General features: G+C 46.5%; 1 pseudogene; it reads right to left on the reverse strand.

Moving 5' to 3' along the window:
- The window catches only part of LOC110521043 (cilia- and flagella-associated protein 61-like), a 34,780-nt pseudogene that overhangs the window by 6,849 nt on the left and 198 nt on the right, over positions 1–27,733 (reverse strand).

Consider the following 27,733-nt stretch of genomic DNA (forward strand, 5'->3'; position numbering starts at 1 on the left):
TTTTTGTGTAAATGTTGCCAGCTGAATGCTAATGCTAAATGCTACGTTAGCCATCAATACTGTTACACAAATGCTTGTTTTGCAATGGTTGAGAAGCATATTTTGAAAATCTGAGATGACAGTGTTGTTAACAAAAGGCTAAGCTTGAGAGCTAGCATATTTATTTCATTTCATTTGCGATTTTCATGAATAGTTAACGTTGCGTTATGGTAATGAGCTTGAGTCTGTATTCACGAACCCGGATCCGGGATGGGGAGATCAGAAAGGATAACGGACTAGCATTTGAATTGGAATTGATGACAATGGAATACATATAAAAAGGTAAATACACAACTTGGAGCAACCACATATTTAGCCATGGAGCACGTTCTGATTGGCCAGTCAGGGGCCAAGCCTTGACACACCCACAACTTATTCATCAAAATCTAGTCCTTCAGCGCCACCGCCAGCTATTGCGCCCATCATTACTGTACGGTTGTGAAAATAGCAAAAATATTTCTGACACACCCCTGAACCCTATAACGCTACCACCAGCGCTAAGATTTACTATTGCGTTTAAAAAAAATAGAGCACAGCGGAGTTAGTCAGCTTGGCACAGTCTACAACATATGTTCATTATGTAGCATGTTAAAAGCTTTTATAGAGCCTTCTGAAAGGTGTGTTTGACAGGCAGACACAGTATATATTCTGTGTCTATCTATGTATTATACATTTGTAGTACAGGCCATTTCTGTGTCCATGAGATCAAAATGATTCCCAAGCTCTGATTTCCATTGACATTGATGACGACAGTCTTCCATGTAGACCTTGAATGACAGTAAGGTAAGCTGCAGGTATCTCATCTTGTGGACAGGAATCTCATCTTTTCATTGGTGTAGTAGCCCGGGAAGCCTTGCGTGGAGATCAGAGTCATGTTATTGAACCTGCAGGTGTGGGCCTTGAGCAGGAAAGAAACACAATGATTTCTGGGAAGATGACAACTCAGTGGCCTTCAGCCAGCCTAGGAATAATGCATGGATAGCTGAACAATGTCCAGTGCAGAATACGAGAACGTGTATTTTCTGAGAGATGATGACCTCATCACACCTTAACACAAATGGTCTTGCCCTGATGAACAAATGGGTGTATTTCGGCAACAGTTATCTCAGAGTTCCTGTTCCATTTTGTAGTAGCGGAAAAATCGAAATACTAGACATGCAGTACATTGGTTCAGGAAGAACAGAGGGAATCACAGAGATATGAGCTAAGGCTCTATCTGCAGTGTGTTGTTATTCTCTGAGAGCTGAGTGAGAGGGCGCAGATGCAACTGAATGCCTCCATCTAATGCCCTTATTGCATTTCATCTCCATCGGTATACATTAAAAATCCTTTATTTTCTAAGCCTCGTAGTACAAGCCCTTCCTTTGTTTAGTCTGCTTTTGTCCCCAGCTTGTAGTGTTCCTCTTATGCGTTTACTATCAGGAGTGTAAAAGGTCTCTTGTGATGTAAATGTCCTCCTTTGTTCCGTGCCAAATGGACATTATTCTCATTGGTAATACAACAGAGAAAGCCTCAATGGTGCTGAGTGAAAAGGAGATGTACACTGGGCTGAGCCATGTCATGTCAAGCTTTAGATCGCCTGCAAGTCTGCTGCCTGTCTCTGGGAGGGAAAGTGATAGATCTGGTCTAAGTTGCACATTTGTGAATGAAGTGGGGGGGGAAAAAAACACCTTTTCATGCAACACAAACAGAGGTGTCAACACAATACTTATTACGACCCTTTAATGTCAATAGATTTTAACACTCGGTTTGATGTGTAGAATAAATAACTCAACCATGGTCTTTGTTCACAATGGCAGCCTAATCCAGTGTGTTCCTTTTCAGTCAGTCAACTTCGGTGCCACATACTATGGGGTACCACATACCATGTTCGCACTCTCGCGGCTTCGGTTGAAGGATCTACTGTCACGCCCGCCAAAGGTCAATGAATTCCTCACCTCGCTGTGAGCCCCGCCTTCCACAGGTGGGAACAGTGAGGCTCGGATTCATTACTTTAATTACACCTCAGTGTGCACACTACTAAAACAAGCAATTGGAACACGAGACTGTTTTACGTTGCGCCTACTAAATTGTCCCTTAGTTGGCGTGCTCAGCCAACTGGAAGTTGTGTGCTGAAGTTTGTATGGTTCTCAAAAGTCTCCTAATAACGAACAATTAGTTATTCTTTGTAATTGATTGGCCTGGCTATAGCAATAAGTAAGATGGCTAACGTACCTGAAACGACGAAAGCTAACTAGCCAGGTTTGTTTTTTTATTTGTATTTAACCCTTATTTTACGAGGTAAGATGACTGAGAACAAATTCTCATTTACAGAAACGACCTGGGGAATCGTTACAGGGGAGAGGAGGGGGGGATGAATGAGCCAATTGTAAACTGGGGATGATTAACAACAATGTCCCAATCAATTCAAAGATACTCACGTTGATTGTCTTGTATGGCTCGGTGCATGCTCAGGCTGCCATCGCTCAAATCAGTTTGTGTGCAAGACTAGGGGACGGCTGGCAATGTTCCCTTACTAATCCGTGGCACAGGTTCTCTTCACAATAGTGTAACATTCTTTAGGGCGCTTTGTGTTTTCCGGTAGTGACTTCCTCTCCCGCATGCACGTACCTCGTCCGAGTTGCGGGACGCAGGTTCTCTGCTGCCAATGACTGGAACGAATTGCAAAAATCTCCCTCTTTAACTTTAAGCATCAGCTGTCAGAGCAGCTTAACGATCACTGTACCTGTACACAGCCAATCTGTAAATAGCACACCCAACTACCTCATCCCCATATGATTACTTACCCTCTTGCTATTTTGCACCCCAGTATCTCTACTTGCACCCCAGTATCTCTACTTGCACATATACTCTGCATATCTATCACTATAGTGTTAATGCTAAATTGTAATTATTTCGCCTCTATGGCCTATTTATTGCCTTTACCTCCCTACTCTTCTACATTTACACACACTGCACATAGATTTTTTTATTGTGTTATTGACGGTACGTTTGTTTGTGTGTGATGTTGTTTTTGTCGCACTGCTTTGCTTTATCTTGGTTTACCTGGTTAAATAAAGGTGAAATATATATTTTTTTAATAAAATAAATCAAAAAATAACATCTGCTAGCATTGCATAACTCCCACTGAATGAAACTTACTAGCGTTCCCCTGGGAATATGGCAACCCCATTCCTATTTTCAAGTCCTGGAGCTTGAGAAAGTAGAGAGAGCAGGGCTTGCATGTTCCTCCGATGAGGAATCTGTGCTGCTCCACAAAAAAACATTGCTGTGATGACAGTTCCCCCACATTTTGTTATGTCAAACTGGGCGCTACATCAGCCATTGCCGGAGTCCTCTGTGTCCACAAGGGGGCCGGGGTTCATGCAGGCTATACAACGCGTGTTGGAAGCTTGTCTATGTTTAATGCTCCTCTCGTACCCCGCGTCCCATGCTGTTCACGGGGTTCAAAGTGTAAATCAATCTCCCCAGCGTGGGAGTAATAAGTTGGGGGATTCGCTCCCTATGGGAGGGGGCATTATTGGGATTCATTGCTGATTCCTGCCTGTAGCTCACTATTCCCTATGAGGTGTCTAGTGATACAGGTTATGGGCCCTGTAGGTGATTGGTGGTTGGTAGCGAAGTCGAGGGAACAAGCAGGGTTGGACATGACAATGCTATTATCCAACACACAGTCTCTGGGATTCATATGAACCTCGAAATCGCCCAGTGCTGGGAGCCAGCTGGTTACCGGAATGCATCTTACCACCTTAAACAAGTGAGGTTCATTGTGACAGTACTGCCAATCGGGGACATCACTGATCACCGAAGCCCTTGTACCCAGAGTGGGCCGGGCTTTAGGCTAACCTTGGCACAATTTTAACAACCTCGAAGTTCCACAGTGTTCACGGGTGTCAAAAGTGTTGTCTTCAACGTGTGAATTTGATGGTTGTCAAGAGTGGTGGAAATGGAAGAAGAACCAATCTCTCCCAGGCCACAAAGAGGCCCGCTGTCTGCTCCGTCCAGTGGCGCGCATGTGCAGTGTCACCCTTGATCATGTGAACAGTGATGCCAGGGTACAGGCTACAATTTATTGTGTGTCTCCCACGCTTCTGCAGCGTCATCACGTTGACTATTCTTGAGGCATCAGCGCCCGTTTTGAGTTAGTAAATATTCTCCCGTCTCCAGAAACAGGCAACACGTGTGGTTCCTATGTCGAAGATCCAGGACGCTGGTACAGCCAGTGTTTCCTGGTTCCAAAAATGGACGGAACATTGGGTCCCATTCTAGACCTACAGTACCAGTCAAAAGTTTGGACACACCTACTCATTCAGGTTTTTCCTTTAATTTACTATTTTCTACATTGTAGAACACTAGTGAAGACATCAAAATGATGAAATGACACATGGAATCATGTATGAACCAAAAACGTGTGAAACAAATCATTTGAGATTATTCAAAGTAGCAACCCTTTGCCTTGATGACAGCTTTGCACACTCTTGGCATTTTAGCAACCAGCTTCACCTGGAATGCTTTTCCAACAGTCTTGAAGGAGTTCCCACATATGCTTTTGGCTGCTTTTCCTTCACTCTGCGTTCCAACTCATCCCAAACCATCTCAGTTGGGTTAAGGTGACCGGAAACATGACCGAATACAAACAGTGTAGCTTTTCCCTCCGCAAGGCAATCAAACAAGCTAAGCGTCAGTATAGAGACAAAGCAGAGTCGCAATTCAACGACTCAGATACGAGAGGTATGTGGCAGGGTCTACAGTCAATCACGGACTATAAAAGAAAAACCAGCCCCATCGCGGACCAGGATGTCTTGCTCCCAGACAGACTAAACAACTTCTTTGCTTGCTTTGAGGACTTCTTCACTGCAGCCGACGTGAGCAAAACATTTAAATGTGTCAACCCTCACAAGGCTGCAGGCCCAGACGGCATCCCCAATCGCGTCCTCAGAGCATGCGCAGACCAGCTGGCTTGTGTTTACGGACATATTCAATCAATCCTTATCACAGTCTGCTGTCCCCACATGCTTCAAGAGGGCCACCATTGTTCATGTTGCCAAGAAAGCTAAGATAACTGAGCTAAATGACTACCGCCCCGTAGCACTCACTTCCGTCATCATGAAGTGTTTTGAGAGACTAGTCAAGGACCATATCACCTCCACTCTACCTGACACCCTAGACCCACTCCAATTTGCTTACCGCCCCAATAGGCCCACAGATGACACAATCGCAATCACACTGCACGTTGCCCTAACCCATCTGGACAAGAGGAATACCTATGTGAGAATGCTGTTCATCGACTACAACTCAGCATTTAACACCATAGTACCCTCCAAACTCGTCATCAAGCTCGAGACCCTGGGTCTCGACCCTGCCCTGTGCAACTGGGTCCTGGACTTCCTGACGGGACGCACCCAGGTGGTGAAGGTAGGTAACAACATCTCCACCCCGCTGATCCTCAACATCCCTCACAAGGGTGCGTTCTCAGCCCTCTCCTGTACTCCCTGTTCACCCACGACTGCATGACCATTCACTCCTCCAACTCAATCATCAAGTTTGCAGACGACACTACAGTGGTAGGCTTGAATACCAACAACGACGAGACGGCCTACAGGGAGGATTTGAGGGCCCTCGGAGTGTGGTGTCAGGAAAATAACCTCACACTCAACGTCAACAAAACAAAGGAGATGATCGTGGACTTCAGGAAACAGCAGAGGGAGCACACCCCTATCCACATCGACGGGACAGTAGTGGAGAGGGTGGAAAGTTTTAAGTTCCTCGGCGTACACATCACGGACAAACTGAAATGGTCCAACCACACAGACAGCGTGGTGAAGAAGGCGCAGGAGCGCCTCTTCAACCTCAGGAGGCTGAAGAAATTCGGCTTGTCACCAAAAACACTCACAAACTTTTACAGATGCACAATTGAGAGCATCCTGTCGGGCTGTATCACCGCCTGGTACAGTAACTGCTCCGCCCACAACCGCAAGGCTCTCCAGAGGGTAGTGAGGTCTGCACAACGCATCACTGGGGGCAAACTACCTGTCCTCCAGGACACCTACACCACCCGATGTCACAGGAAGGCCAAAAAGATCATCAAGGACAACAACCACCCGAGCCACTGCCTATTCACCCCGACCGAGAGACTGAAAAACAGCTTTTATCTCAAGGCCATCAGACTGTTAAACAGCCATCACTAACATTGAGTGGCTGCTGCCAGCATACTGACTCAACTCCAGCCACTTTAATAATGGAAAAAATTATATAATACATGTATCACTAGGCACTTTAAACAATGCCACTTCATATGTTTACATACCCTACATTACTCATCTCATACTGTATATACTGTACTACTTTATACCATCCACTGCATCTTGCCTATGCTGTTCGGACATCACTCATTCATATATTATTTTATGTACATATTCTTATTAATTCCTCTACACTTGTGTGTATAAGGTAATTGTTGTGAAATTGTTAGGTTAGATTACCCGTTGGATACTACTGCATTGTCGGGACTAGAAGCACAAGCATTTCTCTACACTCGCATTAACATCTGCTAACCATGTGTATGTGTCAAATAACATTTGATTTGATTTGAGGTCAGGTGATTGTGTAGGCCAGGTCATCTGATGCAGCACTCCATCACTCTCATTGGTCAAATAGCCCTTACACAGCCTGGAGGTGTGTTGGGTCATTGTCCTGTTGAAAAACAAAGGATAGTCCCACTAAGCGCAAACCAGATGGGATTGTGTATCGCTGCGGAGTACTGTGGTAGCCATTCTGGTTAAGTGTGCCTTGCAATCTCAATAAATCACAGAGAGTGTCACCAGCAAAGCACCTCCATGCTTCACGGTGGGATCCACACATGCGGAGATCATGCGCTCACCTATTCTGCATATCACAAAGACATGAATCAAATTTAGACTCCTCGGACCAAAGGACAGATTTCCACTGGTCAAATGGCCTGATTCACGCAGTCTCCTCTGAACAGTTGATGTTGAGATGTGTCTGTTACTTAGCATTTATTTTGGCTGCAATTTCTGAGGCTGGTAACTCTAATGAACTTATCCTCTGCAGCAGAGGTAACTCTGGGTCTTCCTTTCCTGTAGCAGTCCTCATGAGAGCCTGTTTCATCATAGCGCTTTATCTTTTTTGCGACTGCACATCAAGAAACATTTTCAAAGATCTTGAAATGTTCTGCATTGACTGACCTTCATGACTTAAAGTAATGATGTATTGTCGTTTCTCTTTGCTTATTTGAGCTGTTCTTGCCATAATATTGGCTTGGTATTTTACCAAATAGGGCTATCTTACCTCTACCTTGTCACAACACAACTGATTGGCTCAAACGCATTAAGAAGGAAAGAAATTCCACAAATTCACTTTTAACAACCTGTTAATTGAAATGCATTACAGGTGACTACTGCATGAAGCTGGTTGAGAGAATGCCAATAGTGTGCAAAGCTGCCATCAAGGCAAAGGGTGGCTACTTTGAAGAATCTCAAATATAAAATATATTTTGATTTGTTTAACACTTTTTTTGGTTTCTACATAATTCCATATGTGTTCATAGTTTTGATGTCCTCACTATTATTCTACAATGTAGAAAATAGTACAAATAAAGAAAAACCCCGGAATGTGTAGGTGTGTCCAAACTTTTGACTGGTACTGTACATGTCCTCAGCAAGCAGCTGAGAGTGACTAGTGACGGCGGGGGTTGAGGCGGCAAGCAGCGTTACACACATCCATGCTACTGTCCTGTATTCAGTCTCTAGGCTTCATAGAGAAAGAGCTGTCTGGCACAGTCTCACTGCATTCCGTTGACTCGCTCATGTATCATGCTTTTCTATCCCAATGGAGGGTGTCCGGGTTCCGGCTCTGCTTAGCTACATTTCGGCTGGGTCACTCAGTGCGTTTCTCCAGTGCCTACACCTGCTGGGGATGATGGCTTCTGTAATGGAAGTCGCTCCCATGGGGCTATTGTTGATGCGGCCCTTCCAGCTCTGAGTGCTAGCCACTCACTTGGACTCATCTCACAGCCTAAGTCGGTCACTTCGGGTGACCCAGTGGTTGGGACCCTATTGTTAGGGGGCTTCCATGGGCTTAGTTGTATGGTGCAAAGTGATCACGACAGATGCCCCCCCCCCCCCGAGGGCGCTGTACAAAGGCAACTCGAATTGAGGGTATGGAAACTGGTGCGGAGTGCACTGCATATCAGTTACGCGGATCTCCTAACGCCGTATCTGGTTCCCAGGTGTGCTTGTGCTGGTCAGAACCGGCATTATGTCAGTGGTGGCGTGTATCAACAGACGGGGAGAGATGCTGTCTCTCTCCCTCTGAACCTTGGCTCGCTCCCTATTGATGGGGAGCAGTGCGCATATACTCTCGCTTTGGGTGACACTTGTCGCATCGCGAGAAAACGTGCAGTGTCGTCCTTTAGGCGTTTCTGCCAGTGTTTCTGATTGAACTTTAAAAAAAAAAATTGTAGCTATTGTTGTAGCTCCCCGTTGGCCCAGGCAGCCTTGGTTTGTGGAGATCGTTCACCTTTTAGGTGGGGACCTGTGGCAACTCCCAACAGGGACCTGTTGTCCCAGGTGCACCTGTTGTCCCAGGCTGGAGATTTGGCTCTTATGGGCCTGGCCCCTGAGAAGGCCAATCTGAAGACTAGAGGTTTACCTCTGAATGTTACTACTACCATTCAGTCTGCAAGGGCGCCCTCCATGAGAGGACTGTATGGGTATAAGTGGCAAGCGCTTGAGCTCTGGTGCCAAGAGAAAGGACTTGTTCCTTTTCAGTGTGCGGTGAGGGACATCAGTATATCCCTACAGGAGCTTTTGGAGCAGGGACAGGCATTCTGAACATTAAAAGTGTACATGGCCACTATCTCAGCGGGTCATGTGGGAATGGCCTCACAGTGTCTTGCGCATTGTTTAAAGGGTTGACTATAGGAGAATATTTGTGCTGCGGCAAGTTGGGCATCACTACACACTTCTGTCGTTTGTATTTGTATTTATTATGGATTCCCATTAGCTGCTGCCAAAGCAACAGCTACTCTTTCTGGGGTTTATTATGGATCCCCATTAGCTGCTGCCAAAGCAACAGCTACTCTTCCTGGGGTTTATTATGGATCCCCATTAGCTGCTGCCAAAGCAACAGCTACTCTTCCTGGGGTCCAGTAAAATTAAGGCAGTTCATACAATTTTAAAACATTACAATACATTCACAGATTTCACAACACACTGTGTGCCCTCAGCCCCCTACTCCACCACTACCACATATGTACATTACTAAATCCATGTATGTATGTTATCATGTGTGTATGTACATGCATGTGTCTGTGCCAATGTTTGTGTTGCTTCACAGTCCCCTCTGTTCCATAAGGTGTTTTTTTATCTGTTTTTTTTAAAAATCTAATTTTACTGCTTGCATCAGTTACTTAATGTGGAATAGAGTTCCATGTAGTCATGGCTCTATGTAGTACTGTGTGCCTCCCATAGTCTGTTATGAACTTGAGGACTGTGAAGAGACCTCTTGTGGGATATGCATGGGTGTTCGAGCTGTGTGCCAGTAGTTTAGACAGACAGCTCGGTGCATTCAACAAGTCAATACGTCTCATAAATAAAAGTGATGAAGTCAATCTCTATTGCACTTTCAGCCAGGAGAGATTGACATGCATATTATTAATATTAGCTCTCTGTGTACATCCAAGGGCCAGCCGTGCTGCCCTGTTCTGAGCCAATTGCAATTTTCTTTTTTGTGGCACCTGACCACTCGACTGAACAGTAGTCAAGGTGCGACAAAACTAGGGTCTGTAGGACCTGCCTTGTTGATAGACAGATTTCTCCCCATCTTAGCTACTACTGCATCAATATGTTTTGACCATGATAGCTTACAATCTAGGGTTACTCCAAGCAGTTTAGTCATCTCAACGTGCTCAATTTACACATTTATTTATTACAATATTTAGTTGAGGTTTAGGGTTTAGTGAGTGGTTTTTGTTCCAAATGCAATGCTTTTAGTTTTAGAAATATTTAGGGCTAACTTATTCCTTGCCACCCACTCTGAAACTAACTGCAGCTATTTGCTGAGTGTTGCAGTCACTTCAGTCGCTGTAGTAGCCGACGTGTATAGTGTTGAGTCACCCGCATACATTGGATGTCAATGCTCCCTGTGTAGCCCACAGTGTGCTTATGGCTGGGACAGGGGAAAGTCACTAGGCAACATTCGTGTGCGCAATACCCAGACCCCCGCATCTGGCCGGGACAGGTCTGGGGGGGTCTGACATCGGCCATTTCATTTAGTATTATATTTCCCCATAATATGTTTACCCAAGTTGACTGACTGAAAGGGAACGTAACGTTACGACTATAACTACTGTTTCCTGAAGGAGGGAAACGAGCTACAACATATCTTCGGCCCAGCACTGAAGGAAGGAATGAATCCGAGCCTCACGCTTATCACCTGTGGAAGGCGGGGCTTCCAGCAAGGCGCATTTTTCATTGGCCTTGACAGGCGTGATTGTAGATCCTTCAGCCGAAGTTGCGAGAGTGCGACTCCCCCATAGTATGTTGTACATTGTTTCCTTTCTTCAGGGAACAGTAGTTACAGTCATAACATTACTTTTTCTGGTGAACAGAGAATAATCGGAGCTCATTTCAATCCAACTTTCCGTGTTAATTTGAGCCAGAAGGTGGGTTTAACTCCCAGCACTGAGGCATTAAGGCCTGTGATTGGGCTCTGGACACGACCAAATCACCAGCTCCTGGCTTTCTGTCTGTCTGTTATCAGACGCTGACAGACGACCGCTGTGACCCCGGCGCCCCACTCCCCCCCCCCCCCCCCCCCAACTCTGACCCTGTCGCACTGAGTAATGGAGGAGGGGGGTGGGCTGCATGGAGGGGGATGGAAAGCTGGAGGCCAGCCGTTTGGGTTGGCCTGATAAGGGGGCCCAGCAGGGCCCAAGCTGATCCATCACTCACCCAGGCCCACTGCTAGCAGAGCAGAGCCATTATTTTAGTGGACACTAACTGCCTCATTAGTCAAGTCATTAGTGACAGCAAACACAGATCGCTGCAGAAGATCCCTGACAGGAGAACAGTGGAGTGGCTAATTAAAGGGCCAGCGCTCGGCCCTCCTGAATGCCAGCCCCAGGCAGCTGTGTGCCCATCGCTCCGCCGCTCCTGCCTGCCAACCCCCTCCCTGCGTTATGCACACGCCCTCCCTCCGCGCTGCTTTCACATCCACACACAATGACCCGGTTGCCTGGCAGTTATCGGCTCATGGTGAATGAGCAGGCCTAAACGTCAAATTGTTTGGAGGAACAGTTAATCTCAAAGATGGGATGTGTGCAAACATAGCAGCGCCTCCACTTTCTAACCGATCAAAGGTCTGGTGACATTTCCAGAGATTGGATTCCTGGAATAAAAGACAAATGCTGGAGAACTCTTTCTGCAAGTGAATGCTGTTGACATACACTTTAGACAAGTGTTTTTACTCGTGGTCATGGAGGGTTGTCTTGTGTGTGTGTGTGTGTGTGTGTGTGTGTGTGTGTGTGTGTGTGTGTGTGTTCAGGCTTTCATCCAAGCCTAAAACTATAAAGCCTCATTTATCCAATCGACAAAGCATCAAGACTTTGAGAAGCAAGAATCTGCACACACTGCACGCGCAGATAGATTAAGAAGAGTAAAAATAAAAAAAATAAAAGCTTATTTATGACAATGCAAAAAAGACGGTAATAACAAAAGGTGTTGAATTGGCGTTTATTTGAAGGTAACCATGAATTCAGAGTAATACCAATAGTAAGCTGGTTGTGCACATTGCCTTGGTGGGAAAGGGGGTGATAGTGTGTTCACACATGTTGCTCTGGGTGGGTATACCTATTATCCTCTCCACTCATATTTCTACTAATCACTGCTGATAAAGCAGCACAAGCTGCTGCTCTAATACCGACCAGTCACTCCCCACTAATTACAATCATCTGGATGTCATTGAGCTTCCTCTAAAACACACTTTAAAAATTTTTTTAAATGCATTTTATTTATCGATTTTCAGATATGAGAAAATAAAATAAAAACCGTACAACAACCCAACCACCCACATTTTCCCTCCCAACCACCCACATTTTCCCTCCCAACCACCCACATTTTCCCTCCCAACCACCCACATTTTCCCTCCCAACCACCCACATTTTCCCTCCCATCCACCCACATTTTCCCTCCCATCCACCCACCCATCCCTCCACCAAGGTGTCATACAAATATATCACAGAAAATGTAATAAGACAAAACCATGGAAAAAAATTATATAAAATACAAAAATTGGTATTGTAATCATAGTTGAAATTTATCAGCACAATATATGGCCACTAGATCAGACATGGCCGCTTACTAAAATATACAAGTTACACTATGTAAAAGACAGGCTTTCCACATATTGTATGAATGGGGACCCATGCACAGTGTACCTAAAAAAAAAAAAAATTGGGTCCCAGAAGCCACTCAAAAACTGCCATGACCAAAACATTTGTCCCACAGTCGCTGGACTCTGGTGGCATCTCAACCACTTGAGGTCAACATTTGGATATATGTTTGCCAGCCTGTCATTTGAGAATGGAGACGGTGCAAAACGTTGAACTGAATGAGCCTTGTGCCTTGTGCAAAATGATGAGGTGTGAATACGCCCAATACTATGTTTGCCATATGTCATCGGGTAGCTCGGCACCCATGTCTTGCTCCCATGCAGATTTTGCATTTGCCCAGGAAGGCAGATGAATGTTCTGTATTAAATCCTATAATCTGGCGGTTGTGCCCTTCAGAGATGGGTTCAAATCTAAGCACCTCTCAACTGGACCAAAACACACACGAATGCTTGTATACAATTTCTCAATACTTCAAAAAATGTGAAGCCAGTGTCTGATGACCCCACTACCTGTTACGGTGCGTGAATGAGGACCCAAAAGCGAATTAACTTAAACAGAGCTTCTTTAATTACCAAACATAGGTAGGCTCAGACGGACCGGCAGATTCCGACAGGACAAGACAAGGTTACAGCAAAACATGACGACAGTCTGGTTCAGGCATGAAACACAACAAACAAGAATCCGACAAGGACAGGAACAAAAACAGAGAGAGATATAGGGGACTAATCAGAGGGAAAAGGGGAACAGGTGGGAGAAGGGGTGACGAGGTAGTCAAGAGGAGACAAGGAACAGCTGGGGGAAAGCGGGGGAGAAAAGGTAACCTAACAACGACCAGCAGAGGGAGACAGGGTGAAGGGAAAGGACAGAGACAAGACACAACATGACAGTACATGACAGTACCCCCCCACTCACCGAGCGCCTCCTGGCGCACTCGAGGAGGAAACCTGGCGGCAACGGAGGAAATCCTCGATCAGCGCACGGTCCAGCACGTCCCGAGAGGGAACCCAACTCCTCTCCTCAGGACCGTACCCCTCCCAATCTACGAGGTACTGGTGACCACGGCCCCGAGGACGCATGTCCAAAATTCTACGGACCCTGTAGATGGGTGCGCCCTCGACAAGGATGGGGGGGGGGGGGGGAAGACGAGCGGGGGCGCGAAGGACGGGCTTGATGCAGGAGACATGGAAGACCGGGTGGACGCGACGAAGGTATCGCGGAAGAAGAAGTCGAACTGCGACAGGATTAATGACCCGGGAAATACGGAACGGACCAATGAACCGCGGGGTCAACTTGCGAGAAGCCGTCTTAAGGGGAAGGTTCTGAGTGGAGAGCCAAACTCTCTGACCGCGACAATATCTAGGACTCTTAGTTCTACGCTTATTAGCAGCCCTCACAGTCTGCGTCCTATAACGGCAAAGTGCAGACCTGACCCTCTTCCAGGTGCGCTCGCAACGTTGGACAAAAGCCTGAGCGGAGGGGACGCTGGACTCGGCGAACTGAGATGAGAACAGCGGAGGCTGGTACCCGAGGCTACTCTGAAAAGGAGATAGCCCGGTCGCAGACGAAGGAAGCGAGTTGTGGGCGTATTCTGCCCAGGGGAGCTGTTCTGACCAAGACGCAGGGTTGCGAAAAGAAAGACTGCGTAAGATGCGACCAATAGTCTGATTGGCCCGTTCTGCTTGACCGTTAGACTGGGGGTGAAAGCCGGAAGAGAGACTGACGGAAGCCCCAATCAAACGGCAAAACTCCCTCCAAAATTGAGACGTGAATTGCGGACCTCTGTCCGAAACGACGTCTGACGGAAGGCCATGAATTCTGAAAACATTCTCGATGATGATTTGTGCCGTCTCTTTAGCAGAAGGAAGCTTAGCAAGGGGAATGAAATGAGCCGCCTTAGAGAACCTATCGACAACCGTAAGAATAACAGTCTTCCCCGCTGACGAAGGCAGTCCGGTGACAAAATCTAAGGCGATGTGAGACCACGGTCGAGAGGGAATAGGAAGCGGCCTGAGACGGCCGGCAGGAGGAGAGTTACCGGACTTAGTCTGCGCGCAGACCGAACAAGCAGCCACGAAACGACGCGTGTCATGCTCCCGGGTGGGCCACCAAAAACGCTGGCGAATGGAAGCAAGCGTACCCCGAACGCCAGGGTGGCCGGCTAACTTGGCAGAGTGAGCCCACTGAAGAACGGCCAGACGAGTAGGAACGGGAACGAAAAGAAGGTTCCTAGGACAAGCGCGCGGCGACGGAGTGTGAGTGAGCGCTTGTTTTACCTGCCTCTCAATTCCCCAGACAGTCAACCCGACAACACGCCCCTCAGGGAGAATCCCCTCGGGGTCAGTGGAGGCTACTGAAGAACTGAAGAGACGAGACAAAGCATCAGGCTTGGTGTTCTTAGAGCCCGGACGATAAGAAATCACGAACTCGAAACGAGCGAAAAACAGCGCCCAACGCGCCTGACGCGCATTAAGTCGTTTGGCAGAACGGATGTACTCAAGGTTCCAATGGTCAGTCCAAACGACAAAAGGAACGGTCGCCCCCTCCAACCACTGTCGCCATTCGCCTAGGGCTAACCGGATGGCGAGCAGTTCGCGGTTACCCACATCATAGTTACGTTCCGACGGCGACAGGCGATGAGAAAAATACGCGCATGGGTGGACCTTGTCGTCAGAGAGGGAGCGCTGAGAAAGAATGGCTCCCACGCCCACCTCTGACGCGTCAACCTCGACAACGAACTGTCTAGAGACGTCAGGTGTAACAAGGATAGGAGCGGATGTAAAACGATTCTTGAGGAGATCAAAAGCTCCCTGGGCGGAAACGGACCACTTAAAGCACGTCTTGACAGAAGTAAGGGCTGTGAGAGGAGCTGCCACCTGACCGAAATTACGGATGAAACGACGATAGAAGTTCGCGAAGCCGAGAAAGCGCTGCAGCTCGACGCGTGACTTAGGGACGGGCCAATCAATGACAGCTTGGACCTTAGCGGGATCCATCTTAATGCCTTCAGCGGAAATAACAGAACCGAGAAATGTGACGGAGGAGGCATGAAAAGTGCACTTCTCAGCCTTCACAAAAAGACAATTCTCTAAAAGGCGCTGGAGGACACGTCGAACGTGCTGAACATGAATCTGGAGTGACGGTGAAAAAATCAGGATATCGTCAAGGTAAACGAAAACAAAGATGTTCAGCATGTCTCTCAGGACATCATTGACTAATGCCTGAAAGACAGCTGGAGCGTTAGCGAGGCCGAAAGGAAGGACCCGGTATTCAAAGTGCCCTAACGGAGTGTTAAACGCCGTCTTCCACTCGTCCCCCTCCCTGATGCGCACGAGATGGTAAGCGTTACGAAGGTCCAACTTAGTGAAAAACCTGGCTCCCTGCAGGATCTCGAAGGCTGAAGACATAAGAGGAAGCGGATAACGATTCTTCACTGTTATGTCATTCAGCCCTCGATAATCTATGCAGGGGCGCAGAGACCCGTCCTTCTTCTTGACAAAAAAAAACCCCGCTCCGGCGGGAGAGGAGGAGGGGACTATGGTACCGGCGTCAAGAGCTACAGACAAATAATCTTCGAGAGCCTTACGTTCGGGAGCCGACAGAGAGTATAGTCTACCCCGGGGGGGGTGGTTCCCGGAAGGAGATCAATACTACAATCATACGACCGGTGTGGAGGAAGAGAGGTGGCCCTGGACCGACTGAACACCGTGCGCAGATCGTGATATTCCTCCGGCACCCCTGTCAAATCACCAGGCTCCTCCTGTGAAGAAGAGACAGAGGAAACAGGAGGGATAGCAGACATTAAACATTTCACATGACAAGAGACGTTCCAGGAGAGGATAGAATTACTAGACCAATTAATGGAAGGATTATGACAAACTAGCCAGGGATGGCCCAAAACAACAGGTGTAAAAGGTGAACGAAAAATTAAAAAAGAAATGGTTTCACTATGATTACCAGAAACAGTGAGGGTTAAAGGTAGCGTCTCACGCTGAATCCTGGGGAGAGGACTACCATCCAGGGCGAACAAGGCCGTGGGCTCCTTTAACTGTCTGAGAGGAATGTCATGTTCCCGAGCCCAGGTCTCGTCCATAAAACAGCCCTCCGCCCCAGAGTCTATTAAGGCACTGCAGGAAGCTGACGAACCGGTCCAGCGTAGATGGACCGACAAGGTAGTGCAGGATCTTGAAGGAGAGACAGGAGTAGTAGCGCTCACCAGTAGCCCTCCGCTTACTGACGAGCTCTGGCCTTTTACTGGACATGAAGTGACAAAATGACCAGCGGAACCGCAATAGAGACAGAGGCGGTTGGTGATTCTCCGTTCCCTCTCCTTAGTCGAGATGCGGATACCTCCCAGCTGCATGGGCTCAGCACCCGAGCCGGCAGAGGAAGATGGTAGTGATGCGGAGAGGGGAGCGACGGAGAGCGCGAGCTCCTTTCCACGAGCTCGGTGACGAAGATCAACCCGTCGCTCAATGCGAATAGCGAGTTCAATCAAGGAATCCACGCTGGAAGGAACCTCCCGGGAGAGAATCTCATCCTTTACCTCTGCGCGGAGACCCTCCAGAAGACGAGCGAGCAAGGCCGGCTCGTTCCAGCCACTGGAGACAGCAAGAGTGCGAAACTCAATAGAGTAGTCTGTTATGGATCGATTGCCTTGACATAGGGAAGACAGGGCCCTGGAAGCCTCCTCCCCAAAAACAGATCGATCAAAAACCCGTATCATCTCCTCCTTAAAGTCCTGATACTGGTTAGTACACTCAGCCCTTGCCTCCCAGATTGCCGTGCCCCACTCACGAGCCCGTCCAATAAGGAGAGATATGACGTAGGCGACACGAGCAGTGCTCCTGGAGTAAGTGTTGGGCTGGAGAGAAAACACAATATCACACTGGGTGAGGAACGAGCGGCATTCAGTGGGCTCCCCAGAGTAACACGGCGGGTTATTGATTCTGGGCTCCGGAGATTCGAAAGCCCTGGAAGTGGCCGGTGGATCGAGGCGGAGATGGTGAACCTGTTCTGTGAGGTTGGAGACTTGGGTGGCCAGGGTCTCAACGGCATGTCGAGCAGCAGACACTTCCTGCTCGTGTCTGCCTAGCATCGCTCCCTGGATCCCGACGGCTGAGTGGAGAGGATCCGAAGTCGCTGGGTCCATTCTTGGTCGGATTCTTCTGTTACGGTGCGTGAATGAGGACCCAAAAGCGAATTAACTTAAACAGAGCTTCTTTAATTACCAAACATAGGTAGGCTCAGACAGACCGGCAGATTCCGACAGGACAAGACAAGGTTACAGCAAAACATGACGACAGTCTGGTTCAGGCATGAAACACAACAAACAAGAATCTGACAAGGACAGGAACAAAAACAGAGAGAGATATAGGGGACTAATCAGAGGGAAAAGGGGAACAGGTGGGAGAAGGGGTGACGAGGTAGTCAAGAGGAGACAAGGAACAGCTGGGGGAAAGCGGGGGAGAAAAGGTAACCTAACAACGACCAGCAGAGGGAGACAGGGTGAAGGGAAAGGACAGAGACAAGACACAACATGACAGTACATGACACTACCACAATGATGGTGACTTTCGGTTCCATGGTTAGTTTTCAGTTAATGTGGTTGAGTGCATATGTTGCCTGAGGCGACGTGGCAGAGAGTGTCCGTAAAAGTAAAATATTCATTTGTTTGATTACCTCAAAAAATGTCTCTCCTAAAATGTTAATATTTCAGTCACTCTAGTATTTTTAACCAATATACAGTACCAGTCAAAAGTTGGGACACACCTACTCCTTCAAGGGTTTTCCTTTATTTGTACTATTTTCTAGAATACAGAAGATACAGAATACAGAAGATAGCCCTATTTGGTAAAAGACCAAGTCCATATTATAGCAAGAACAACTCAAATAAGCAAAGACAAACAACAGTCCATCATTATTTTAAGACATCTGAAAAATGTCAAGAACTTTGAACGTTTCTTCAGGTTTAGTCGCAAAAACCATCATGCGCTATGATGAAACTGGCTCTCACGAGGACCACCACAGGAAAGGAAGACCCAGTTACCACTGCTGCAGAGGACAAGTTCATTAGAGTTAACTGCACCTCAGATTGCAGACCAAATAAATGCTTCACAAAGTTCAAGTAACAGACCCATCTCAACATCAACTGTTCAGATGAGACTACGTGAATCAGGCCTTCATGGTCGAATTGCTCCAAAGAAACCACTACTAAAGGACACCAATAATAAGAAGAGACTTGCTTGGGCCAAGAAACACGAGCAATGGACATTAGACCAGTGGAAATCTGTCCCTTAGTCTGATTAGTCTAAATTTGAGGTTTTTGGTTCCAACCGCTTGGAACCAAATAAGGTGAACGGATGATAAGGTGAACACAGATAAGGTGAACGGATGATTTCTGCATGTGCGGTCCCACCGTGAAGCATGGAGGAGGAGGTGTGACGGTGTGGGGGTGCTTTGCTGATGACACTGTCTGTGATTTATTTAGAATTCAAGGCACACTTAACCAGCATGGCTACCACAGCATTCTGCAGCGATTTGAGCACTAAACTACCTAAAAGAGAGTACCAGCTTTCAGCTCAAACATTTTATTATTATTTTAGCAGTGTTCATACCAAACAATATGGACATTTCTTAGTATTAGGTGGCGCCACTGGAAGCACTGAGTGAAACTTAAGTGCCAGCGCTCCTACTTAAATACTAACACATTTATTATGGGTACTGGCTCTGTTGAAAATAAATGTCCAGCCTCCCGGGTGGTGCAGTGGTTAAGGGCGCTGTACTGCAGCGCCAGCTGTGCCATCAGAGTCCCTGGGTTCACACCCAGGCTCTGTTGTAACCAGCCGCGACCGGGAGGTCCGTGGGGCGATTGGCCTAGCGTCGTCCGGGTTAGGGAGGGCTTGCCATCTAGGGCTTGCCATCCTTGTCTCATCGCGCACCAGCGACTCCTGTGGCGTGCCGGGCACAGTGTGCGCTAGCCAAGGTTGCCAGGTGCACGGTGTATCCTCCGACACATTGGTGCGGCTGGCTTCTGGGTTGGATGCGCTGTGTTAAGAAGCAGTGCGGCTGGTTGTGTATCGGAGGACGCATGACTTTCAACCTTCATCTCTCCCGAGCCCGTACGGGAGTTGTAGCGATGAGACAAGATAGTAGCTACTACAACAATTGGATACCATGAAATTGGGGAGAAAAAGGGGTAAAATTCAAAAAAATAAAAATAATAAAAGTCCAAATGTCAGAGCATTCACCACAAGGTACGGAGTGAGAATGGTTGCAGAAAACATTGTGTTATCCACAGAATTGTCCATTTGTCCAAATTCTTCCATGGATCACACAGTGATCTTAGAGGGCTAACTGGTTTTTGTTAGCTAGATTGGTTTCCCTGCACACCTTGTTGGATGGAAAATGGCAGAAAAAGGCATGAACCTTTGAGTAATATTTATGTTACTTCCGTTCTTTAAAAGAACACGTCAACAAAACGTAAATGCAAACTCTTCATGAAGCAAATGTTATCAAACCTATGTAATTAAAGTGCAAGGAGCATTGTCACTTCAGCTATTGACATCGTTATTTAGCGTTGATCAAGAACACCCTCAAAAAGAATCACCTGAAATACTCCAGACAGTCAAACAACACAGGGCAGGTCTGATTTGTGATTTGTCATGTGCAGGTAGGTATAGCGTGGGGTAGGTGCAGCTGTCCCTATTTCCTATCCCTGTGTAGATGCTGCCTAACCTTTTCTCTAACATAATGGCCGGGTGCTGTGACCATGGCACTGTGTAATATGATCCCGTATTGATAGAGAGGGAACAGGTGCTTTAAATCTGATTAATACATCTGTGCTAGACACCAGGCTTACATCACAAAGCGAAGCCTGCATCCTAAATGGCACCCGATTCCCATAGTGCACTACTTTTGACCAGGGCCCACAGAGCTCTGGTCAAAAGTATGGGGAATAGGGTGGCATTTGCGATGCACCCAGACAGACAAAGCTGCGAGGCAGCGCTCTGCTCTCCTCTTATCTACATGGCAGCCTGGATATGATGGTTGCCGTGTTACTAAATGGGGCTTTTAAATTGGATGGGCTGGAACGGGCGAATGCAGGTGTGTCTGCAAATGCACTGAGGCCGAGGGGAGTGATGCGTGATAGACGTGACACATATAGGAACAATTAGTCTCCGATTGAAATCTATGATCTCAGGTTAAAAAAGCACAGCGGCATGTTGCATAACTGTGCTGCTCCCATCGTATGGTTCAGAACATGCTGTGGACTAAAGCTCCATTGATATGATATTTTACAAAAGGTTGAGAATATAGACTGGTGTGAGAGCAGAACGTGCTGTGATTAGCAAAAAGTAAAACCGTGAAAGTGTTACCGTATAAAGTTGTGCCTTAGAACAACATTGCATTTGCAGCATAATCCAACACAAGTGTTTCAATATGCGGATAAGGACAGGTCCAGGGTTTTGTTAGTCTGAAATGGCTTCCTTCCCTTGTCTCCTTTTGTTTTCTCCATGACCTACCTTTTATAGGTGAACAGACTGGTTAGGTTTACTTTAGACTATTTTGCTTCCACCTGTTCTGTCCAGCCAGATCAATGACCATGGAGGAAAAAGGACACAAGGAGAGGAAGATAGTTACAACTATTGAGACATAGCCCAGGTGCGGCAGACACTGGTTTATGACAGTGTGATAAGTGGACTATGCTGCTTTACCTTGTTAAAACAGCAGAGGCAAACACTCCCAACCGTCTGTCACAGCAACCATCTGCTGCCCTCATCTATATAAATATAAAGCCCTTTAAAAATAACCTGCGAAGGCTGGGTTGGAAAGACTATTAAAGAAAAGCTGTGCACATACAATACCACTGAAAAAGCTCGACAACTCATGATATGCAATGTTCAAAACTGCAATGCTGTTTGTACATGGCACGCCTTACTCTTGATTGAATAATTATCAGTCACATAAAATCATATTATCCTTCACAATATTTTACTGTTTGACACAAATATCAGTTACAAACACTCCATGCTAAGTGGGGGAATCCATCGATTTTAAAGCAGCGCCCTCTTGTGGGCATGTCAATTACTCACACTAAAGATGCTTCCTGTCTTTCTCCCTACTCTAGCTCTGTCTCATATCATCTCTCTCACGCTCATTCTGTTAACCTGGAGACAGTGGGTATTTCCCATTTGCATTCCCTGGCATGTTAAAACATGTTCACCAGCTGCTGCTGTGCCCACCTGGTCCTTGGTGATCTGCTTGGATGGTGTGTTGATGCCCAGCTCGTCCAGAGGGTAAACAATCTGGCGTCGTGGGCGCACCTGGGACCATGCAGTTCAGGACAGAGGTCAGGTAATGGGCACAGGAGTTCTGAGGGGAGAAGAAAAGGGGCAAAGGTCAGGTGAGGTGATACCTATGAGCTACACTATTGATGGAGGCAAGGGCGGGTGGTGACTAACAGGTGCCAAGTCTAAGGTGATATAGGATGCATTCCAAAGGCCACCCTTTTCCCTATATAGTGCACTACCTTTCACCAGGACCCATAAAAGGTCTGTAAAGGGATACGGTGCCATTTGGGAAGCAGACATAATTAGTTCAGATGAACACGTTGGTTTACACGATTTACACGCCCTTCAACGTGCTCTTGAATAGAAAGAAACCCCTTCATGGCAGGCCAACCCAATGCTCCACCATCCACTGCCCAAATGATGATTCCTTCTCCCATTAGCTTTTCCATAATTCCATAATTCTATTTACACCTCATCATCTCCCAATCTGGTGCATGTTTGTAGAAGGTAATTAGCAAGAGGAGGAGGCCTCTACACACTGAGGAAATGTCTTCTCACAGTCCAGAGAGCTGGAGCTGGCAGTCTTATATCAGCACCTGCTGCCTTAACCCCGGAGAGAGCTGCTGGTGGCTGGGCAGGCGCTATCTGGTACTGAACGCACGCACACACTCTGGAATGAGCACATTGAGGAGTCACTCAATGTGAGCTTTACGGTCCTGAGGCTGTTTCTCTCACCCTCTGGCTGTGGTAGGAGGGGTAGACTGGGTAGTAGAGGCAAGATTTGTGGGCGAGCTGCAGCGCCTCCTTCAGGAAGTGTTTGGCGTAGTGCTGGAAGATGGGGTTGAGGGCAAAGTGACATCGTTTGCCGTACTCCTCATAGCAGTGGTGGCTGAAGTAGATTACATCCGAGCCAACCATAACATCAAAAACGTCATCTATATCGAGAGAGAGAGAGAGATGTTAAGTAGTACTACATCTATGAAAGCAAAATACCATTGAAGTCTGTCTAGCGAAGATAAAAAAAGAAAGAAAATTGCTTCCTAATTTCTAAAAATTTAAATCCCAACTAGTTGGTTCGGAACTTTGGCCACAAACACCTGCAAGGGTGTTCCATCCTGGAAGACAGACCAAGAGAAAGAGAGGATGGGAGATGAGATATTACACATACATGTGGTTCCATTTTCATTTCCAAAGTAATTATCTGTGTTGGAGCTCTGCCATAATCATGTTTGACATCTGGGGTGTCAATCACCACTGGTAATGTGGTTTACATGGTAATTAGTTGGTTCTTTGCAAAAAAACATCAATCAATCAGTGATACTCCAAGTCTTCCAACATAATAATTGTAATCACTGGAACAGTTTTGTGTGATTGATTGATAAACGGAGACTAGCTAAAGTAAATGGAGCTAGTGGTTATTGTACTATCCTTTGTCCTATTTGCAGTAGTATGCCCTGTGTGTCTGTGACTGACCATGTCTCTGTTGACCTTGAAGAACATGTCCAGGTCCTCCAGCAGGGCTCACATGCAGACCGAGTCTCTTCACCATGTCACAGACAGCAGGCCTATCTGCAGACACTGCCAGCCTCATGTCAAATGTCCTGAGACGACAACAAGACCAATGATTGACATTACACAAGCAATATACAGTACATCTGGGGCAGTGGTCAACAAATTGGTCGATTGCGATCGACTGGTCGATCTCCAAGACATTTCTAGTCGATCAACAAACATTTTTGTAACAATAAAAACATTCCTATTTAAAAAAAATAATAATAATTGTGCTGTTGGTGGTAGGTGCACTTGATTCAGCAGCCCGAGAGCCGGGAAGGCAAAGTGTTCCCATTTTGAACCATTTCATGTGTCCGAAGGTAGAACTCCGCCTACCCAGCAGGCCTAGATAGCAAACCAAGTGCAGCTATAGGTCTACCGCTGGCCAATCAGATAGCTCAGATCACCATGTCTGCACAGTTTCCTCGAGCCACAGACTATAAAAAGAAACCTTGAACGCACAGCAAAGTTGATACGGTGAGATTTCAAAACGTTTAAAATCAAGACTAGAGAGAGACTCAACGAATACAGCAAAGAGCTGCTGTTTTGATGAGTAAGTTCATGTTTAAGTTGTTACTCAGCACGTTTACAAACCATTAAATGCGCGTTCTCCCTACTTCCACTCGCGCTACAACCTACACTGCAGCTGCAATGAATGAGTATTGCAAAGTCTCCCCGATAAGCTTGCGTTGTTATTATTGGCGGCTTGTGTCTTTTTAATATCGAGGATGATTTCACTTTCTCTGGTCATAGGGAGTAACAACATGAATTAGTACATGAGGCGGAAATAACGCAGTGCGACTTGAGTTTCGCCATCAGCGGAGGGAGGGAGAGTGGAAGAATGGTGAGTCGACTGAGAGGAAGAAGAAGAAGAATGGTGAGTCGACTGAGAGGAAGAAGAATGGTGAGTCGACTGAGAGGAAGAAGAAGAAGAATGGTGAGTCGACTGAGAGGAAGAAGAAGAAGAATGGTGAGTCGACTGAGAGGAAGAAGAAGAAGAATGGTGAGTCGACTGAGAGGCAGAAGAAGAAGAATGGTGAGTCGACAGAGGCAGAAGAAGAAGAATGGTGAGTCGACTGAGAGGCAGAAGAAGAAGAATGGTGAGTCGACTGAGAGGAAGAAGAAGAAGAATGGTGAGTCGACTGAGAGGCAGAAGAAGAAGAATGGTGAGTCGACTGAGAGGAAGAAGAAGAAGAATGGTGAGTCGACTGAGAGGAAGAAGAAGAAGAATGGTGAGTCGACTGAGAGGAAGAAGAAGAAGAATGGTGAGTCGACTGAGAGGAAGAAGAAGAAGAATGGTGAGTCGACTGAGAGGAAGAAGAAGAAGAATGGTGAGTCGACTGAGAGGAAGAAGAAGAAGAATGGTGAGTCGACTGAGAGGAAGAAGAAGAAGAATGGTGAGTCGACTGAGAGGAAGAAGAAGAAGAATGGTGAGTCGACTGAGAGGCAGCCTCACCGCCGCTGCCTCCTTTTTTAACTGGCCACCAGTTCCGTTTTTTAAAAAGCACATTATCATGCTCACTCAGCTGTGCCTCACAAGTAATACAACAAATGATCTATTTCCAGTGCGATCATGTAGTATGTTTTTCAACATAGTATAAAAATGGTCTTAGAACAACATTGGCAGGGCAATTAAATCATGGCCAAATGTAGTGATATTATATTGGGCCTATAGCCTACTGCACAAACCTCATTGCTACAGAACTGTTTTTAATTGGTTAATGTTGCATGTGCTTACATTTTATAAGTCATGTTTTTTTTTTTATCTGAGCGGTAGATCTCACCTTGCATTTTGACTCAAAGTGATTTTGACTCCGAAAAGGTTTCGTGACCACTGATCTAGGGCATGTCTCTCTTCAATCCCTATTAACATCCATCTCGGTTTGATCCTAAGATAAACATATAGATGCATGCTAAGACAATGCACTTTGTACCCAATCACATTTTTATATTATACCCACTTATAAGCAGACCAGAGCAGTGGAAGATGTAGAGCTCCTGGGGCAGACTGCTGGTCTGGTGTGGTACCACCTTGAGGAAGTTCTGGAGGAGGGAGAACTCAGGGGGCAGCTTGGGCACAGAGATGATGCAGGTCCTGGATGAGGCAAGGAGATTGGCTTCATGCTTATCACATAACCTCAGGTTCAAAGACCCTCCACCACAAGGAAATCACTATAGGATGTCAGTCATACATGGGTTTAGTAATAAGCCTTATAGTGTGTACTTACAGGGAAAGGTTTTAATATATTGGGCAGGAAGTCCACCGATCTGTAGTTGAACGAGGGAAGTGAAGTGAAACTGTGTTTCTGCCAAAGCTCTAATCAGAGCCAATGTGGAGATCATAGCGGTGGAACAACTGGCCAAGCAAGCTGCCCGTCTCAGTACAATGCCCGTTGGTCTCGGCTCAACTTCTCTCCTTCAAGTTACTGTCACTTTAAGCGCCATACTCATTAATTACATGCTCATTCTCGGTGGGGAGTGACTGGCTTCCATATTCCAGAACAGCTGGGCAGTAAGGCGACAGAGAGAGGGACCCAGCGGGAGCCAACTAACAATCCCTCGCTCTCCTTCACACAGCACAAGACTGATACACACTGGAGGGCTGCCATGATAAGTGAAAGGTTTCCACATATTCATAACATGGAGAAAGACATATTAAATGTGATCACCTTTGATCAATGGGAATGTTTTTCCTCTTTATTTGTCGAAATAGTAACCCTTTCTGTCAATGACTAGGTCATTCATTCGTCAATGAATTATTTAGTAATCCAAATCATGCTTGTGATCTTCCCCTGAACTTACCTCATTTCAAACTTCTTATTGATGACAACTAACTGAATACAGAAAACATTGGGTGTTTCTGAGACTCTTGGTTGCAGAGCCACTTCTGAATCCTGAAGCTCTGCAGCACACGCCTGGGTGTCCACCGGCTGCAATGAGAGCATCACGATGTTAATATATCCGTATGAGATGAAGGAGAGCACATAGCTAGGTGGACATGAAGGTATACCATCATGACGTCATAATTGATTTACCTCTGATATTTCACTGGGTATGGCTGTAACTTCACTTTGATCCAAATCCAAGCTCTGGTTTACGTCTGCAATTCACATAATCAAACCATTATGCTACATTGTGCCTGCCAGTGGCATATCCATTATAGCCTTACAGTATTGCAGTATTGTGTTATAGCCTTACAGTAGGTTGGACACATGGATCCTCCTTGTGGTCATATTCTATCCCTGTGGGCTGGTGGTGTTGGTGTTCCCTGGAGGCCCCTTTACCTCTGGCTCAGGGGCGGTCTCAATCAGGTCCTCTGGGCTGGGCTTATACAGACGGTTGAAGGGCCCAAGCTCAAAGCACTCCTTGAGCAGCTTGAAGTTGATGTCACCACTCACACTGATGAAACCCACTGCGGTTCCCTCATTCTGTGAAGACAGTGCACAGACCGACACAGTCATTATACTGTAATGCCATTTGTAATTAAATAGATAGTATATTTCCTCTGTGAGTTTGAACACTAGTGATAAACATGTGCATACTATCAACGCTGACCAAATACTTTGTTCTCGGCTACAACTTTCATTTGAGCTGTGGCCTCATTAAAGATGATTGGTTTCCAAATTAGACCTTTATAAACTGATGGTGCCACGGGGTGTGTAAATGAAAGTAAATCATGTACGATGTTCCTGAGAGGAAGAGAGGACTGAATAGTACAACCCTCTTGGGCAATGTTGTGCTGTTTGTTCTCTGAACGGAGAACAGATCCTGCCGTTTTTTTTTTTTTGTTGTTGTTGTTGCTAGATGTCTGAACACAATATGTTTAGTGAGAGCATGTCTTGGCAGAGTGTCAACTCTCATCTGCCATATGCTGCCATGAACACATGTCAGCTTGAGTTGAAGGGAGGGGAGGAAAGATCTGCCATCTTCGAAGTCCCTGGGGGAATGCACCCCAGCAGGATTTCTGTGAACCAGGCAATAGCATCTGCACCGCCGCAATTACATTTTAAATGGCCTTTACGGCTCTGACAGTGGATCAGAGATTACTGATGCCAGAGATTAAAAAAAACAGAGACAACGTCAGAAACAACAACATGGCTGACTTGATCTAGAGCTTAATAATCATAAGGGCTGACGTTTTTTTTTTCTTCTCGCCTGGTGGTTATGGCTGAAGTTGTATTAAGGAGAAACAAAGATAGTCTCACGACAACAAAGAAACACAGCTTTAAACATAGCTAACCTTACAAACAGCTGAATGATTCTCCTCATCCTGAGCCTCGATGAGCTCAGCCAGGAAGTAAGGTCCATAGGATCTTGTGAGGATCTTTGTCTGCTCCGTAAAGATGTGTGCGAGGTTGTCATGATCCTCCACCCTGTAACGGAAGCCTCAGTAATTTGCTGAACGCCACAAGCAACCCAAGGATCGCTCATCACTCACCAA

The sequence above is a fragment of the Oncorhynchus mykiss genome, chromosome 4, assembly GCF_057628025.1.
Source record: "Oncorhynchus mykiss isolate SJ-2025 chromosome 4, ASM5762802v1, whole genome shotgun sequence".
In the NCBI taxonomy this organism is placed as follows: Eukaryota; Metazoa; Chordata; class Actinopteri; order Salmoniformes; family Salmonidae; genus Oncorhynchus; species Oncorhynchus mykiss.